Consider the following 19562-nt stretch of genomic DNA (forward strand, 5'->3'; position numbering starts at 1 on the left):
TACACAACGTGAATGGAAAACACACTAATCTAGTAATGTATTTTTTGTCCTTTCTTCCTGTCCTCAGACTTGTCCTAGTTTGAATTAAACGTCCTTCGCTGAACTATGCTTTTTATATAATTATACTGCTTGCTGCTAAGAGGTGATAATGGGCCTCCAGCTGATTCAATGCTTTGCTGTGAATTGTCTATTTTGTTTCAGTACATTAACATTTTAAGAAGTGTCTAATTTAAAACATGATAACAAATGCAAACTTCATATAATTGTAACAGGACACTTCCACCTACATGATGATGTTTTGCTTTGTCATTCCATAAAAGTAACTAACTTCATTACTGAAAAAACATGATCATAATTAATACTTTAACTTCAGAAAACAAACTTTTCCTGTGATCTGTCCCTTGCATTGTTCTCTGTCCCTTGCATTGTTCCACAATATTTTTGACACAACAGTTAAAGGTACCATAACCATTCAATTTTTAATTATAACCCCTAGATGATAATAAAATGATCTGCAAACATTTATTTCCATTTTTCTGCTGCCTTATGGATGCAAAACAACATTTAAAGTTATCAGCCTCTTAAGAGTTAACTTGTTTGATAACAGATTTGTTGCTAAATGGTGAATATAGTGTCATAGATGGTACATTACACATTTGCCTGTATATGCAGAGGTGGAAGACAAACCTTTTCTGACTCAATTAGAATAAAGTATTTAAGTGTGGTATATTACATACTGGCCTCTATTCTATTCCGTATCCTCTTGCAGCATGGTGGCACGGTGGTTAGCATTGCTGTCTCACATCACTGGGGTCATGGGTTTCAACCAGGGCCCTATATATGTGGCGTGTCCTTTATTTTCCCTACATACTTCTGTTTCCTCCCACAGTCCAAAAACATAAAGGTAGGTTAATTTTCTTTCTGAGAAAATGGTTCCTAGTGGATGCCTAGGGAATTTAGAGTGTAAGCTCCAATGATTGCATAGTCTCTATAGAGTGCTACTTAATATGATCAGCGCTATATAAATGAATTATAATAAATAAATAAATCCTTGTTCCCATGTGGCTGAGAGTTTTTCTTACCTCCTATGGGATTTAAAAAGTTAACAAGAAATGTCCCTGTTCATCATGGACTGGTTCTGGGATTCTCCGCTTTGTAATTCTTCTTCTCTCTTTCTTGGTTCTGATCTCATTGCTTTCATCTGTGTCCCTCCCATGGCCAATCAGGGTAATTCGCGTTCTATATAACACTTCTATTCCATTTACTCCTTGTCTACAACAGGTTTGTTTGCTGTGCAAAAGTGGCTAAGCTTTCCCTTGCTGTTTTCAGGTCCTGACCTCGGCTTCTTCATGTGATTTTGTTTGTTATTGTTGCCTGCCCTTGACTTTCAGCTTATATCCTGGATTGCCTTTGTTGTTTGATTTTAAACTTTGCTCTGCGGTAGTCAGCAGCCTAATACTGGAGCTAATTTATCACCTCGCATCTGACTCCATCCTGTTGCTGGGTTCTCTGGTGGAGTCTGAGGGAGCCATTCAGTGGCGCACGCAGGGGGGGTTTCTGAGTATCTAGAAACCCCCCCTGCGCTAACTAAGTGGCCACTGTCCTATACAGCAGCCGCGGCGCTGTCAAAGAAGCGTCCGCGGCGGTGCTCCGACAATCCTCTGTGCGCCCCTGCCATTAGATTTTGTGCCCCAAATGAGCATGCATGAATCACCAGAGACGCAGTGAATCCGTTCTCCATCCCAGACCCTTGCACAGTACTTATAAATAAGTGAAAAAAGAGGCATTTATAAAACAGATAAATTTAGTATAACAATTACAATATAGTATATTATAATAAGTGTACCACAACTAATGCATTATTTCCAGTATTTCCAGGCACAAAAGAATTTATAAGACATTTTCTGGTGCAATCATGATAAAGTATAATAAAATAATGTCTACCATGACAAATGTTGTATTTATTGAGTGTGAGTATTTAAGAGACGTCTTTAAAATTTTGCATGAACAATTAATAAACCAAACAATTTTCTGGCACAATTAAAATAAATCATAGTGAAATAAATGGATCTGCAGCAGCTGAATTATTGATTTCAGTGAAAAAAAAACAGCCTGTCTAAAAATGTGGGTACATGTGGGTAAACTGAGAGACAAATCACCAGCATTGTTTTGTTCTTGGTTGTCGTCAATACATATATGAGAATATCGCCATGCGCAATTATATAGTTTGAAGGTATACACATTTGGGAATATTGTGTTTAAGAGAGGTGTACAAGGCCTGATTAATGGTTAAGGCCGCCCTAGGCTAATACCCGCCCCCTCGCCTTTCACGCCAGGCTAATAAGTGGGTAGGTAAAAACAAACTCATCTGTCTAAAAACAAACTTGTTTATGCCCCATTGTTTTTGAATCTCAGCTCCACTTGGCTTTATAAAAAGGTTACAGCAATCTTTATCCCTCATTTCATTTACATTAACAGTGAGGGTTAAGATGTCGAGGGGGAGGGACTGTCACGCCTGTTGCCATCCTTGTCTCTCCTACTCTATTATCCGCAACGCCCAACCAAGGGTGACACATTGTCTTACATTCTTTTTAGTAAGAGCAGTGATGGGTACAACAAGAGAGGAGAAGTTCTTTATAAACTGGCGATAATTATTGGCGCAGCAAAAAAAGCGCTTGATCGCCTTTTGGCCCAAGGGTTAAGGCCAATGCAGGGTTGAGACATCCTTCTCTGGATTCATATGCAGGTCTTGCCAGAAACCATATAGCCAAGGAACTGCATCTTTTCCTACTCAAAGATCCATTTCTCTCGCATTCAGAAGAGCCAATGAGTTCAAAGATGACCAAGAACCTCCATGGCATGAGTGTGGTAGAAAGACAGATCCTGAGAAAAAAAGAAAATGGCATCAAATGCCTGAATGGCATCACAATTTACTCATATTGGCCATCATGGGTGTTAAAGTCTGGTTTCCAATCATCTCCTTGAGAGATAATGATGATGTTATAGGCTCCTTTGAGGTCCAATTTGGTGAAAAGCTTAGATCCCTGTATCCGATCGAAGAGCTTGGAGATGAGGAGAAGAGAGTATCAATTTTTGATGATAATGGCGCTAAGTCGATAATCTATGCATAGTCTGACTGAGCCATCTTTTTTCTTAACAAAGGAAAACCTGGCATCTGTATCAGGGTTGATTTTTAAGGTCCCAAATTTAAGAAATTCATATGAATGTTACATACAGTTTTTTGGATTTCTATATACAGTGTTACTATCGAGGTGTTAGCAAGAAAGAGCTATTTAAATCTTACCAACACTGAGCTTAAGTTGTACTTTAATCTTGTCCAAGTACTATAACAAGAGGAAAACATTGTACAATAGAGAGAAAAAGCTAGATGTCATGAAGTATGATGTACTATAATAAACAATTACACCACCTGAGGATGTGTTTTAGACATAAAAATGTGATCATGATATAACCTTTTTATTAAATTGCAATAACAATATATTCTGTATTGTTATAAATATTATTGCTGAAAACAGATTTATTTAAATCTCAATTGTTTTATTATCTTTGTGCTGGAATTTCGAGAGTTCCTCTGAGATCCCACTCTAATATAACCTTGGTAACAGGCATAGTCTTTGATATTTAGCTGCAGGACATGGAGTGCTTGATGTCTTCTCAGGTGTCTATACTGAAATTAATTATGTTTTTGAAATGATATAGCTGAGTGCATTTACCCACCAAGCGATGCATGCGTCAAATTTAGACTGCACATTTTATAGCTCCCGAATGAATAATAGTTTATTAGTTAAAATTGGAAAATATTGTAGTTTTTAAAAAAAAAATGATTGAAGATCCTTTAATGGTGCCAGCAGGGTACAGATAAAATACGTAGAACTAGAGATAGGAGACAAAGATATATTTGTACAGCTGTTCAAATAATTTACTGTTAAAGTTCAGTCTAATGTTAGTCAAATTGAATTTTTTATAATTGAAAAAAGATGTACCGAATTTCATTATTCTTATACTGATATTAGAGTGTGACATTTATTGCACTGAATTTGATGATAACATTAATTATAACTAGTGTTTCTTGAAGATGTCACTTCTAAGCAGTTTGTTTGTCTAGTTTCTACATATGCTTGGTGGGCTATTTGCCAAGAAAGATTGCGAATAAAAACATCCTGAAATCAATTGTTAAACTTATTGTAGAGAAGAATGTAGGTGGCGCCCTTGTGTAATTTGGATCAAGTTATCACATAGTGATATATTGGCAGCAATGTCAGGCTGTTACCCTCATACCATATTAGACTCTAAAGTGAGCCTGTTCCATCATCATCATCATCATCACCATTTATTTATATAGCGCCACTAATTCCGCAGCGCTGTACAGAGAACTCACTCACATCAGTCCCTGCCCCATTGGGGCTTATAGTCTAAATTCCCTAACATACACACAGACTAGGGTCAATTTGTTAGCAGCCAATTAACCTACCAGTATGTTTTTGGGAGTGTGGGAGGAAACCAGAGCACCCGGAGGAAACCCACGCAAACACGGGGAGAACATACAAACTCCTCACAGATAAGACCATGGTCGGGAATTGAACTCATGACCCCAGTGCTGTAAGGCAGAAGTGCTAACCGCTACGCCACCATGCTGCCCATGATAACAATCAGGTCAAAATCAATTGAATCATTATTGGGCACGGTGGTTATGCAGCTAGAAGATGGCTGATACCGGTGACACCGGAAGTGATCAGCCTGAATATTTTATGCAACAAATAGCCGTATTTTGTCCATTTGCACCACAGTAGCCAACATTACACAGATCTTATTGGCTCATATCAACAAAATCACATTTTGTTGTGCACATTTTCTATTTTTTTTTTAAAAGCAATCGATCCTTGGTATATTAGTTCTGTTTAAATCATATGTATTTTATCAGATAACATAGATGCTCTATTTGACGTCCAGTAGGTTGTTTTTTAACATATATTAGTAACATATTTCCACTGTTGTGTAATACTTGGTAATGTAGATATTTATTGTGACAACTGTAATATTTTTTGCAATTTATAATTAGTTGGATACATCTATGCTAGTCAATGTTACATTTTTTTCTCATACATTTCTAAGTTACTTACTGACCTGACAACTATGAATATATCCACTAACATATGGGAATTGAGGGAAACAATAGGGAATAGGAAAATTAAGGAAAATAAACAAAAGAGGTATCTGTAAAAAATCAATTCACTTTGTTATCAGCACAACTGAGACAATTTGAAACATTTTGGATTAAATAAACTAAATAAACACTTGAGACTGCGGGCCTGAGTCATTAAGGAGAGCAAAGCATAAAAAAGGAGTAACTTTGCACCTGGGCAAAACCATGTTGCATTGGAGGGGGAGGTAAATTTAAAATGTAAGGACAGATTTATAGCTGGGAAAGGGCATGTCCTAGATCAACTTTAAATTTCAGTGTAAAAATAAATCTATCACGTATTTGTGTGCTAGATGAATAAACAGTCAGTATTTAACTTGTATACAAAATAATAAACTATTTTGCACCCCTTGCATTGTCCCATGGTTTGTCCCAGTGAACATTTACTCCTTTTTTGCCTTACTTTCCTTAATGACTCAGGCCCTGCATCTCCAAATTACCTCTATTTGAAAAGTACTCTAGAAGGACTCATAATAGAGAAAAGCTTATTTCACATGAATGTCAATAATGCAGAATTTGAATTGGTGGAATTGGTAGAAGACTTCCTAGGAAAATGAAATTAAATGATTATGAAAATGAAATTATTATTGAATAAAATATAATACAAATTGTTAAAAATTAAAATGACCCTTGCAGCTCAGAGGGAGCATAAAGATTTTGAAAGGTATGAAAATAGAGTTAAATCTAATACTGAAATACTAGTATAACACTCCCTTACAATTTAAGGGAAAGGTACGTGTGTATAATGTAATTTACTTCTTACATTCCAGATCACTCCAGTGCTTCCACCCAAATCTTGACTTGTGGCAATCAGGTAATTTCCAAGATCACATACTCCAGGGAGAGATTAGGGAGACCCCCTGCCTGTACTCCAAACTTAAATGTCAAATATATGAAACCGGTGCAGAAGCCATTTCAGTATGTTTATAATAAATAGGGTTTGGAATTAAAAAGACTAACTGCTTTTCATAATTCTCTTATTTTATAAAAATATAATTTTTGGAAAGATAATAATTTACAAAATATAGTGTTAAATCTGCAGTATTTAAGGCAATGGAAGTTTACAAATCTAACAGGAAATGCTTTTTCCCTCACATTCAAGTACACTTGTAATGTTATACTAACACTGCCTCTACCTTGAGGTACCTCAGATAACTATTCTGAGGTAAACTGTATAAGCTTTTTCTATTCTTCTCTTTAAATAATGAATGAGATGAGCAGGTTTTAAAAATATAATATTTCTATTTTTTATTAAAAATATATTATGCATAGATAAAGCTTATTGTTGTTACTTGTTACTCATCATTGCCAGAACCACACCTTTCCAGCTTAGATCACTGCTGACACTCTAAGGGCTAGATTTACTAAGATGCGGGTTTGAAAAAGTGGGGATGTTGCCTATAGCAACCAATCAGATTCTAGCTTTCATTTATTTAGTACCTTCTACAAAATGACAGCAAGAATCTGATTGGTTGCTATAGGCAACATCCCCACTTTTTCAAACCCGCAGCTTAGTAAATATAGCCTTAAGTCTTTATCATTAGTCTTCATTAAAGTGACATTTTCTTGGAGAGGTTTTTTGGAAGGGTTTTCTTGATCTTATTTGTAGCAAATATGTCTTTTGGTCTTATATTGTGAAATGAAGATCATGTGACCATTATATAACTTGTTTTATTCTGTATTGTGCAACACGTGTTTTTTACGTTCTCTTAAAATCACAGACACATAAAATTCAAGTTCATTGGTTCATTCTATTGAACTAATTGGTAATATAGGGTTTTTGTTAATTATTACTTCAACAAAACTCACCACCTAACATCTCTCCCTCAAAATCTTTAGGGCTCTCAGTCACTTTTCCATGACGGGTTCTCTGCATCAGTTTCCCAGTGAAAATGCTAATCTCAGTGTACATTTACTGTTCCTCCTCAATTAATGTCACTTACTCTTAGTAGCCTCACAGCAACTCCTGTCTCCAGCTCTTGTCAGCCCTCACTTGATTTCTTTGCTGTGTAGGTGAATGTGTTTCCATATACTCATCTGCTTGTTGGTCTCAGTACAGTTCTCTTCAATTCTTAACAGGAGGTAACACACTGACTTCTCCAATAACTCTCTGCTCTCTTCTCTCTGACAGGTTCTCACACATTCTGTCTCTGTTCTGCCTCACAGATCTCCTCTCTTTCCCCTCAGAGCTCTCTCTCTGGGATGATCTCCACAGCACCTTTTCCATGCCCCTTGTTTCAGGAATCCTGTTTGGCAGCAAAGGAGTCTGGGAGATATAGTTATTTTCTTCTGCAGTCATGTTGGGACTAGGCTATGTGGCTCTATTAATTGTTTCCTCGGGGTATGTGCGGTCCGTGCCCAGTGCCAGGGTTACACTAGAAAGAGATGGGTTTTTTTATTTAAAAAAGCTATGATTAAAAAAATTCACACTAAAATGACAGAAACATAAGTGATAGATGATTCTAAAATGTTTGAACTAAACAGGATCGCTGATAGGGGAGTAAAAATCAGTCTTTCAATTAGTATCCAGCGCATAAATTACATTTTCAAAAAAAGGGTCAACATTTAAAAATAAGCTCAGAAACTAAGTTTTTTTTTTTACTATATAAAGAACACAGGAACACGATTTAAAAAAAAAAATATATATAAAACTTAGCTTTCAAATAACAAAGAAAGATATACATACTAAAACTGCACATAATGCATAATAATCAAAAGAGATTCTTTTCACATAAGACAAAAAAATGATGAGGCAGCTTATTCAAATGCTAAAAATGAGATCATTTAGAATGTGTACTAGATGCGCAGTACAAAATACCTTGGCTTTTGCACCCATGCACCTAGATATTGCACGCTTATTCTCTGCATTTAGGAGATGCCTCTGCAAACTAGAAATGTGTGTATGTAGGTGGAGGTGCAGAGAAATCTGGAAAAGTGCAATGACCAAAAGTGTAAATGTTAAAAAGTTCTTTCACTTTTGAACCACCCTTTTAAATATTTTTTTTTTCTGTTTTTCTCCTAAAACGCTGATCGATTTAGCATCATTTAAATATAAACTATAATATATAATCATCAGAGTGAGAGGAAATTGTGACTGTCTTTATTATATGGGACTTTCATAAGGCAGTTAAAAAATAAGAGAGAAGATTAAGGTAGGTGATTATGAGAGTGAAAGCCAGTAACAGCGAGGATTCTGGGGAGTGAAAGCTAGTAACAGCGAGGATTCTGGGGGGCGAAAGCCAGTAACAGCGAGGATTCTGTGGAGTGAAAGCCAGTAACAGCGAGGATTCTGAGGAATGAAAGCTAGTAACAGCGAGGATTCTAGGGAGTGAAAGCCAGTAACAGCGAGGATTCTGGGGAGTGAAAGCCAGTAACAGCGAGGATTCTGGGGGGTGAAAGCCAGTAACAGCGAGGATTCTAGGGAGTGAAAGCCAGTAACAGCGAGGATTCTGAGGAATGAAAGCCAGTAACAGCGAGGATTCTGGGGAGTGAAAGCCAGTAACAGCGAGGATTCTGGAGGGTGAAAGCCAGTAACAGCGAGGATTCTGGGGGGTGAAAGCCAGTAACAGCGAGGATTCTGGGGGGTGAAAGCCAGTAACAGCGAGGATTCTGGGGGGTGAAAGCCAGTAACAGCGAGGATTCTGGGGGGTGAAAGCCAGTAACAGCGAGGATTCTGGGGGGTGAAAGCCAGTAACAGCGAGGATTCTGGGGGGTGAAAGCCAGTAACAGCGAGGATTCTGGAGGGTGAAAGCCAGTAACAGCGAGGATTCTGGGGGGTGAAAGCCAGTAACAGCGAGGATTCTGGGGGGTGAAAGCCAGTAACAGCGAGGATTCTGGGGAGTGAAAGCCAGTAACAGCGAGGATTCTGGGGGGTGAAAGCCAGTAACAGCGAGGATTCTGGGGGGTGAAAGCCAGTAACAGCGAGGATTCTGGAGGGTGAAAGCCAGTAACAGCGAGGATTCTGGGGGGTGAAAGCCAGTAACAGCGAGGATTCTGGGGGGTGAAAGCCAGTAACAGCGAGGATTCTGGGGGGTGAAAGCCAGTAACAGCGAGGATTCTGGGGGGTGAAAGCCAGTAACAGCGAGGATTCTGGGGAGTGAAAGCCAGTAACAGCGAGGATTCTGGGGGGCTAAAGTCAGTAACAGCGAGGATTCTGGGGGGCTAAAGTCAGTAACAGCAAGGAATTTGGGGAGCTGTGCCATGCCTGAGGCCAGAATTTCCATTACATTGCAGTAAGAACAAGCTTAACATGATCCGATGCCAGAGACTACCAGCATCTTCAACTATCTTAAGATATTGCTGAATTCAGATAACTATCCACTCACAATCCTAATAAATATAACATGTCCTGACCAGATGAAGTTCTCATCTCATCTATATCCACGCTTTACTAGACACTGCTTATGAGGGACAAAAACAGGATAACAAATAGTTTTCTGCAAATGATGGTTTATTGTTCAAGTACTTTCTATAAGAGCAATCACAACTACTACACTTTCCTATAAGAGGCAGTGAGGGCCAATTACCTGTAAATTTACACCCAGGGCTAGATTTACTAAGCTGCGGGTTTGAAAAAGTGGGGATGTTGCCAATAGCAACCAATCAGATTCTAGCTATCATTTTGTAGAAGGTACTAAATGAATGAAAGCTAGAATCTGATTGGTTGCTATAGGCAACATCCCCACTTTTTCAAACCCGCAGCTTAGTAAATCTATCCCCCAGTCACAAAACATACTATAGAGGATTGAAATATCATGTTTAAAATAATGAATGCATATTTGCATTACATTGGTATTACTAGGCTTCCTTATTATAGTTAACCATTTACTGAGAAGCCTAAAACACTGAATCTTTCAACTTTTCTGTCAAATTATAGGGAGACATCTTAACAGTTCTTAAGGGACACATTGTATTAATATTAGTTGATGTATTACTACAGTATATTGGTTAGAATAAAGTTTCATGTACATTACGTACATGCATATATTTGCTCTACTGAAACAAACTTATGTCTAACTCTAAATGGGGCCCTAAGGTTCTTGCAGACAACAATCATGTTGACTCGCTAGATCTCTGTTCTATTAAACAAGCATTGAATGCAGGTTTATCCTTTATAGGCCCATCTAACATCCGGTAATGATATTTTTTGACCCTTGTGCTGGGAACAGATGAACTTCAGAACTAGAATTAGTTATGATGATGAGGAAGAGTAATGATAACACAGTAAAGCTCTTTATGAACCATATCAATTCAGTCACACTATTACCTCAGAGCACATTTCATTTACAAGGTTCACGCCCACTTCCCAGTCTTTAGAAACACCCCAGTAAAACTAGTCAACGCCCTACACATGCTGGTTGGTGAATACTCTGGACAATGCACATAGTGAAAACAACAGTTACCACTTTAGAACCAACCCTGTCATTGAATTAAGTGTTTCTGGTTGGTTTAGCCTAATTTATGGCTATAATAAATCTTCAGATAAATGTTTTCCACAAAGTTCAACTGGAAGATGCAAAAGTCATCCATTAAAATTGCACCAATATCTCAAACACAGTCAATGCTGACTTACAGACCCACAAATCTGATGCCTATTTGAATAAGCAACAAGTGTAGAGCTGATGATGTGTTAAATGATCATTTTCAACAACATTTTGGGCAGATTTACCAAACGCATATTTTGTGTAAAATAAACAGCTCATTTTGTTTTATTTTGATTACAAATGTGGTTTCCTTTTTTCTTTTTAGATCTTTTTACAGTCAGCCAAATAGGAGGTCAGCTCCAGGACATGTAACCTTGCAAATCAGAAAAATAAAACCATGCTCAGCTCATCTTGATCCACTTTCTTCTTCCCTGAGTCTCAGCAGCTTAGCTAAAGCATTTTCATCTGGCACTCCATCAAAGCCGGCCTTGAGCATATTCTCACCTCATTTCCTGATAAACCAACTTACAGATCTCTTTGAAAACTCTAAAATGACACATGTTTTTGGTTTTCTAGTGTAATTTTTTGGTGTATTTAACAAAGAATAATGTTTTGCTTTTTGATCAGAGTGACAAAGCCTCTATGCATGTAAGATTTTAGAATAAATCATTTTGCCGAAGTTTGAGGTCCTTTCAACACTAGGCACAAAGAAAACGTATCCATTTAAGTACTTTATTCCTGCAGTCCGTAGTTTCCATGATATACTATACTAGCTCTCCACTGTAAATACCTTAGCGCATTGCTGTTAAAGTTTGTTTAGAACAGTGGTCAGGGAACAGGGGTAAATTACCCTAAATGGGGTACAAATGAAATTCCTGGGGGTAATGTTGCCGATTCACATGCTGTCAGTTGGATTGTAGACCCCTTTAAATGTGAAATTGCTGTTGCACCAGAAGAGCCTCAAGGGTTGGCAGAGGCACTTCATGAGCTTCGATCCAATAATGAAGCACGTATTGCATTTAAAAACAAAACAGATCTGTCATATTTTTGGATGTCAACAGCTGCAAAGGCATCAAAATTGCACATGAGGAGGCAGTCAAAAAGTTGCTGCCCTTTGCAACAACCAACCTTTGCGAACAAGGATTTTCCACTCTAACGAACATAAAAACAAAGCAGAGAAATCAATTGGACGCTGAAGACTGTATCCAAATTGTTCTGACATCAAAATGCCCCAATATTGATGCTCTCGTATCAAAAATGAAGCAACATCATTTCTCCAAAACCTGAAGTTTTGAAGTTGAAGCTTTCAAAGAAATTTTGAATAGATTCAATAAAAATTTGAATTCCAATAATTAATAATATATGATTTCCTTCCTTTCAAATCAAGGGGTAACATCGGCATATCTAAATATATTTGGGGGTAAAAGGTAAAAAAGTTCCCTAACCCCTGGTTTAGAGGGTCACATCTGAGTACTGAGCAACCAGCTGTAAGGCCGTTCTTGAGGACACATTAAGTTATACTGGTTCTAAAGCTGGTGTTCCTTATTAAGGCACTGTATAGGTACTGCAACCACATAAAATAATCCCTCTGCAGACCATATGTTATTGCTGATAACCAACAACAGTTCTCTAGTTCATTTTGTCTGCAGCCCAACGATTAGGCATACAGTACTTTACAATTTGCTGAACTACATGTGCCATACTTGTTAGCCAATCAGTAGGTCTCCTACTTAGTATAATTCTAGTACCAATGTTGTATGCGCCTATCACTATCACTTGTTATAAACCTTCCAATGTACCAAGAAACAAATAAAAGAAAAAAGAACCACACACCAGTTCTACCAAGTTGGCCACTGAAAATTGGGACTATATGGTGTATGTATGGGACTGTATGGCGTATTAGTATCTACTGTTCTTATGGTAGGGCCAGAAGACAATAGACAGGTAGATCCTTATTCATTAAGGAAAGAAAAGCAAAAAAAGGAGTAACTTTGCACCTTGGCAAAACCATTTTACCTTGGAGGGGTATGTAAATTTAAAATGTGATGGCAGATTTATAGTTGGATAGGGCATGTTCTAATAAAACTATCAAGTATTTGTGTGCTACATGAAAAAGCAGCCAGTATTTATGTGCAAAATAATAAACTAATATGCACCCCTTGCATTGTAACATGGTTTATCCATGAAAAAACATACTCCTTTTTTGTCCTACTTTCCTTAATGAATAAGGCCCGTAGTCACTTAATTGTATAATGCCTATAATACTATTCACACTAATGTACCCCCAGAACTGTCCCAATCTACACTCTGAGCCACATTTGCACCTCTTGTTTCAGTTCTGCTCTCTTCCACTTAGAATGTAAGCTCTTTAATGAGCAGGGTCCTCCATACCCTTTGTTTTCATGTCTGCATTTATTTTGTCTACCTTGCATGTAGCTGTTTTATGTATGTACTGTTTTCCCTACTGTACGGCACTGCGGAGCACTGTGGTGCCTTACAAATCTACAATAATAATAATAATAATAATAGTAATAATGATGCCTACAACATTAAGAATACCAATAGAACTAGCTACAGTGTCTAACATAGCAGTTACATCCCTGTAAAAGGTGTTAAATAGACATAAAATTGCAATTAACAACATCTAGTTAAGTATGTGCAGTAGCAATGTGAATGATTAATTATGCTCTTAAATTGAATGTTAGAATGAAAATATTTTTTTTCTCATACAGAATATTTATTATGAGTGTTCCAGAACATAAAAGACCTGAATCATTAAGGAAATGAAAGCAAAAAAAGGAGTAGCTTGCACCTTGGGGAAATCCATGTTGCATTGGAGGGGGGGGGGGGTAAATGTAGAATGTGGGGACAGATTTATAGCTGGGATAGGGCATGTTCTAGATCAACTTTAAATTTCAGTGTAAAAATAAAGCTATCAAGCATTTGTGTACTACATGAAAAAGCAGCCAGTGTTTATCTTATGTGCAAAATAACAAACTGTTTTGCATTCCTTGCATTGTAACATGGTTTGTCCAGGAGCAAATTTACTCTTTTTTTTGCTTTGCGTGCCTTAATGAATCAGGCCCAACTTATGATATCGTAACAGTTGTGTGAATCATATTTACACCAGTCGACTAGAGTAATTTACAGCCATGTAGAAGTGCAACACAACAGTGCAAACGCTGTTTTATGACATCACACACTTTTGTCCAATGGTGAGGTAAAGGTAAGAGCATGAATAGGGGGGAATTCCTTGCTAGAGGGTGGATTAGGAAAATGAGTCAGCCCACTTTTATACCAACATGCAAAAACAACATCTTATTTAGCAGTTGAATAATTGTGACTATTGTATATAAATATTTTTTTATAAGCCTAATGTATATGTTGATTTGATCCTTACCAATTGATAAGATCAAAGTTACCACTAGAAGCCACTGGATGTCCTCTATAATTTACAGTAAGGGGTATACTACTGTGGTATTGCAGGTACACAGGAAATGCACATGTAAAAAGTGCAAAAAAAGTAACTCTCTCTCTCTCTCTCTCTCTCTCTCTGTATATATATATATATATATATATATATATATAAAACAAATAATAAAATGACAGTTCCATTTTTTTGATAATAGATTGTTCATTAATACTCATTTCCCAAAAACTTTCTGAATGAACATTAGTCATGTAAAATATAGTCACCGCTCGCTGTGTGCAACATGCGTTACTACACTACACAGAATACAAACAATAATAGAAGAGCTTCCAGATGGGAACACTCGCAGTCATTCCACTAATCTGTCAAATCTACACAAGATTAATATGATTTATATGTTGTGTTGGTTGGGATTAAATTTGGTGACCATAATAGGGGCATCAATTAGGAAGACTTTACAAAACAAAATCACTTCCAGAAATAATATATATATCCAGCTGGATAGGATATAACAACATAATAAAATCTCAGTGGTTTGCTGATAATTGGGACGTCTAGGAACAAAACATTCAAATAAAACAATAAAAATACTCATATATATCTGGCCACAAATGACATTTCCATCTTCAGAAAATACAAAACTTATGTCAGAGGAATTAATATAGGTTCTGAGGCCCAAAAGCTAACTACATGACTAGTCTCTTCTTTAAAACATAATATATACAGTATGCATATATTCTACATATACTGTACAGGCAAATATATAAAATTAAGTAAGAAAAAAACATTCAAAAGTGAATTAAATCTTCTCTAGGGAACAGGCAGTGTGGTCATAACCAGAACCGTCATCAGGGGGGTACGTCCAGTACAGCTGTACGGGCGGGCCCAAACAGCCACATCCGTCTGTCTGGGCCCCCTGGACTGTCCAGCCCCTTAGTTTGACTGACCAGATTGCTGTCCCTCGGGATGCTGCAGCTTCCAGGCACCGATAGGCTGGTAGTGTGCGGCACGGTGACGTCATCACTGCGCTCCGGTCTCCAAGTCTATCAGTGGCCAGGAGCAGCAGCATCGCTTCAAACCCAAGGTAAGTTAATTGGGCATTTATTATGATAGGAGAGGACAGCAGAACCTTTATTATAAGAAGGGAGGGGGCGGGGAGCGGAACATTTATTATGATAGGTAAGGGGGGAGTGGAGCATTTATTATGATAGGTAAGGGGGGGAGCGGAACATTTATTATGATAGGTAAGGAGGGGAGCGGAACATTTATTATGATAGGTAAGGGGGGAGCGGAGCATTTATTATGATAGGTAAGGGGGGAGCGGAGCATTTATTATGATAGGTAAGGGCAGAGCCGGATTTATACCTCATGGGGCCCTAGGCAAGATATTGGTTCGCCCCCCCCCCCCTTCCCCGGCCCCCCCTACCCCCCTCCCCACGAGGTCCCAGCAGTTAAAGAATAATGTCCATGGACCCCATATTTTGTCAAAGGATCTAGCAGAATTTGGAATTATACTAGCCCTATACTCCATACGATGAATATTAAGCTCAGTGGTCGAAGTGGAAGTTTAGAAGTGGCGGTATGAGAAATGTAATGAGAATGTAAACAAGTGAATGGAATTTTTTTATTTTACAATGAAGACAGTACGAGAAGTAGCAGTATGGCATACTACCATATACACCCCACTTCCAACACTGCTTACCTTTCAATTCACACAAATTGCACTTTATCTTTAACTAATCTTAGGTATTAATCATAATTAACATGTGAAGAAACTGCAGTTCATGGTTAGCAAGCCCAGTAATAAAAAAACAGCAGTCTCCTATCACTACCACGTCACAGACCGTCCGCCACTACAGTTACTGACTGCAGCCCTCTACCTACAGAAACATGAAAAAGTGCTGGAATGTAATAATCATGTTAATATGTCAGTCTTCTGCATGAATCCCATAGTGCAACATTTAAAGCAGTCAGACCTCCTCATAATATAAATCCCACCTACCTGTTCTCATCACTTTCACGGCTTGTGGCTGCTGGTGTCTTTAGATCAGCTGCTGCTTGTCTGGATCCTGGAATGTTGGAGGCCCTATTTGGAAAAAAATATGGGTACTCGAAATTTAGTAAACTTCAACCAGCCCCAGTGTTAAATCAATATAGCACCCACATTTTATAAGTACACCTCCTTCCAAACAAAACATTAAATTAATAGTGTTAACATTTAAAAAATAAACCTATTTCCCTCCCACAAACAGCCTCTCATACACACACATAATATACATGCACTGGCCCCTCACACACACATAATATAAATACACTGGCCCCTCACAAACACATATTATATTAATATAAAGGGTGCCTATTTTCATTTTGAGGTAAGAGAGGTGTCAGGATTGAGGCAGCGGGTCATGTGACGGAATAGATAATGAGCACGTGTCATGGGGAATATCAAAGAAAAGCTGGTGAGTGTTGTAAGGGTATTGTTGGCTGAGGAGGGGCCATGTGGGGAACAGACTTCTAATTCACATGCCCCCCCCTCTGCCCAGCACCTTTAGCCACACATTCCCCCACTTTGCCAGAGCAGCTTCAATCACACATGCCCCCCCTGTGCCAGAGCAGCTTCAATCACACATGCCCCCCCTGTGCCAGAGCAGCTTCAATCACACATGCCCCCCTGTGCCAGAGCAGCTTCCATCACACATGCCCCCCCTGTGCCAGAGCAGCTTCCATCACACATTCCCCCCTGTGCCAGAGCAGTTTCCATCACACATGCCCCCCTATGCCAGAGCAGCTTCCATCACAGATGCCCCCCCTGTGCCAGAGCAGCTTCCATCACACATGCCCCCCCTGTGCCAGAGCAGCTTCCATCACACATGCCCCCCCTGTGCCAGAGCAGCTTCCATCACACATGCCCCCCCTGTGCCAGAGCAGCTTCCATCACACAAGCCCCCCTGTGCCAGAGCAGCTTCCATCACACATGCCCCCCCTGTGCCAGAGCAGCTTCCATCACACATGCCCCCCCTGTGCCAGAGCAGCTTCCATCACGCATGCCCCCATGTGCCAGAGCAGCTTCCATCACACATGCCCCCCCTGTGCCAGAGCAGCTTCCATCACACATGCCCCCCCTGTGCCAGAGCAGCTTCACACACACACACACACACACATGCCCCCTCCCCCCCTGTGCCCTGCAGCTTCACACACACACACATGCCCCCCCCCCCTGTGCCCTGCAGCTTCACACACACACATGCCCCCCCCCTGTGCCCTGCAGCTTCACACACACACATGCCCCCCCTTGCCCTGCATCTTCCCACACACATGCCCTCCCCTTGCCCTGCAGAGAAACACACAAAAGCCCCCCCTGTGCCCTGCAGAGACACACACATGCTCCCCCCCCTGTGCCCTGCAGACACACACACACACACCTTCTTGTTCTTACCTTTTTTTACAGGAACAGAAATGAAGTTCCTGCACAACTGCCATAGACTTCCAGCAGCCCGCCTAACACAGTGTACCATGTGACCACTGCGATCACATGACCCCGTGATGTCATATTGCCGCGCCAAGGTACCTAGGCAGAAGGGGATATAGCCACTACAGCCTCTAACCCTAGCTCCCGATTCGCGGCTCGCGGGGAGGAGGGGGAGGGGGGTGCCGCGAATCGGGGGAGGGCCAATTTTTTTTATTATTATTCTTTTTCTCCTCCCTTGTTTCGCCCATCTGGGCCCCCAGAGAGCCGCTAGGCCCTAGGCAGGTGCCTAGGTTGCCTAGCGGTAAATCCGGCCCTGGGTAAGGGGGGGGGGGGCGGAGCATTTATTATGATAAGTAAGGGGGGGAGCGGAACATTTATTATGATAGGTAAGGGGGGGTGGAGCATTTATTATGATAGATAAGGGGGTTGGAGCATTTATTATGATAGGTAAGGGCGGGTGGAGCATTTATTATGATAAGTAAGGGGGGGAGCGGAGCATTTATTATGATAGATAAGGGGGGGTGGAGCATTTATTATGATAGGTAAAGGGGGGTGGAGCATTTATTATGATAGGTAAGGGCGGGTGGAGCATTTATTATGATAGATAAGGGGGGGTGGAGCATTTATTATGTTAGGTAAGGGGGGGTGGAGCATTTATTATGATAGATAACGGGGGGTGGAGCATTTATTATGATAGGTAAGGGGGGGTGGAGCATTTATTATGATAGGTAAGGGGGGGTGGAGCATTTATTATGATAGGTAAGGGCGGGTGGAGCATTTATTATGATAAGTAAGGGGGGGAGCGGAGCATTTATTATGATAGGTAAGGGGGGGAGCGGAACATTTATTATGATAGGTAAGGGGGGGGGTTGAGCATTTATTATGATAGGTAAGGGGGGGTGGAGCATTTATTATGATAGATAAGGGGGGGTGGAGCATTTATTATGATAGGTAAGGGAGGTTGAGTATTTATTATGATAGGTAAGGGCGGGTGGAGCATTTATTATGATAAGTAAGGGGGGGAGCGGAGCATTTATTATGATAGGTAAGGGGGGGAGCGGAACATTTATTATGATAGGTAAGGGGGGGGTTGAGCATTTATTATGATAGGTAAGGGGGGAAGTGGAGCATTTATTATGATAGGTAAGGAGGGGATTGAGCATTTATTATGATAGGTAAGGGGGGGAGTGGAGCATTTATTATGATAGGTAAGGGAGGTTGAGTATTTATTATGATAGGTAAGGGGAGAGTGGAGCATTTTCTGTGATGAAAAACAGAACCAGCAACTATTTGTCTTATTAGGCTAGATGAGGCCAGAACACCATCATAATTTGTGCATCAATGATCACTAGTCAACACAGCTTGAAATAATAGTTAATACATTTCTGTAACTTACTCTTAAAAACCACTGTTGTACAGATGAGAGATACAAGTTAATGAGATGAGCTTCAAAAAGGAGACGATGAGAGTAATAGCAGTTGATGAACATACCTGGGAATAAGAGAGATGAAAGATGGTTAGCGGTTGTGTTGTTTAACTGTATTTTCGAAAAATACTTTGTAAGAGAAAACACACGTCTACAGGGCCGGATTAAGGTGGGAGGGCATTGGGGGTATGTGCACGGGCCCCCGACTGTCGAGGGTACTCCCCGGACCTGGAGCCAGTGCGGGGACAGTGTGGTACTAGGTGGCTGTCCTCTCCTCCAGAACCATCCATCTTCCTTCTATTGTCATGGATCTTATAACCTGTAACTCGCTCCCACCCTCCAACCTTTGTTTGCACTCATCCTATCAACTTAAGAGGCTGGGGTCACATGGGACACGCACCACATGACAGGTGCCATCCAATGTGTCCAGGCTGCAATACTCCTCTGTCTGCCTCTCCAACACATCACGGCTGAGGGAAGTGTGAGGGAAGGTGGGGGGGGGGGTGTTAATATAATGTGTAAAAGGGGGTCTTAATGTAATAGATGAGGGGGTCTTAATATAAAGTGTCAGTTGAGGGAATGGAGGGGGGGTG

General features: G+C 39.9%; 1 long non-coding RNA gene across 2 annotated transcripts in view; it reads right to left on the reverse strand.

Moving 5' to 3' along the window:
- The window catches only part of LOC142157657 (uncharacterized), an 85871-nt gene extending 66549 nt beyond the window's left edge, over window positions 1-19322 (reverse strand). For both annotated transcript variants that reach the window (XR_012692555.1, XR_012692554.1), the window contains exons 1-2: window positions 19035-19322; window positions 7165-7596 (exon numbers count right to left, since the gene is read on the reverse strand). This is a non-coding gene — a long non-coding RNA (uncharacterized LOC142157657). The remainder of the gene's footprint in view (window positions 1-7164; window positions 7597-19034) is intronic.
- Between the last annotated feature and the right edge of the window lie 240 nt (window positions 19323-19562).

This window comes from Mixophyes fleayi, chromosome 5 (assembly GCF_038048845.1).
Source record: "Mixophyes fleayi isolate aMixFle1 chromosome 5, aMixFle1.hap1, whole genome shotgun sequence".
Classification (NCBI taxonomy): Eukaryota; Metazoa; Chordata; class Amphibia; order Anura; family Limnodynastidae; genus Mixophyes; species Mixophyes fleayi.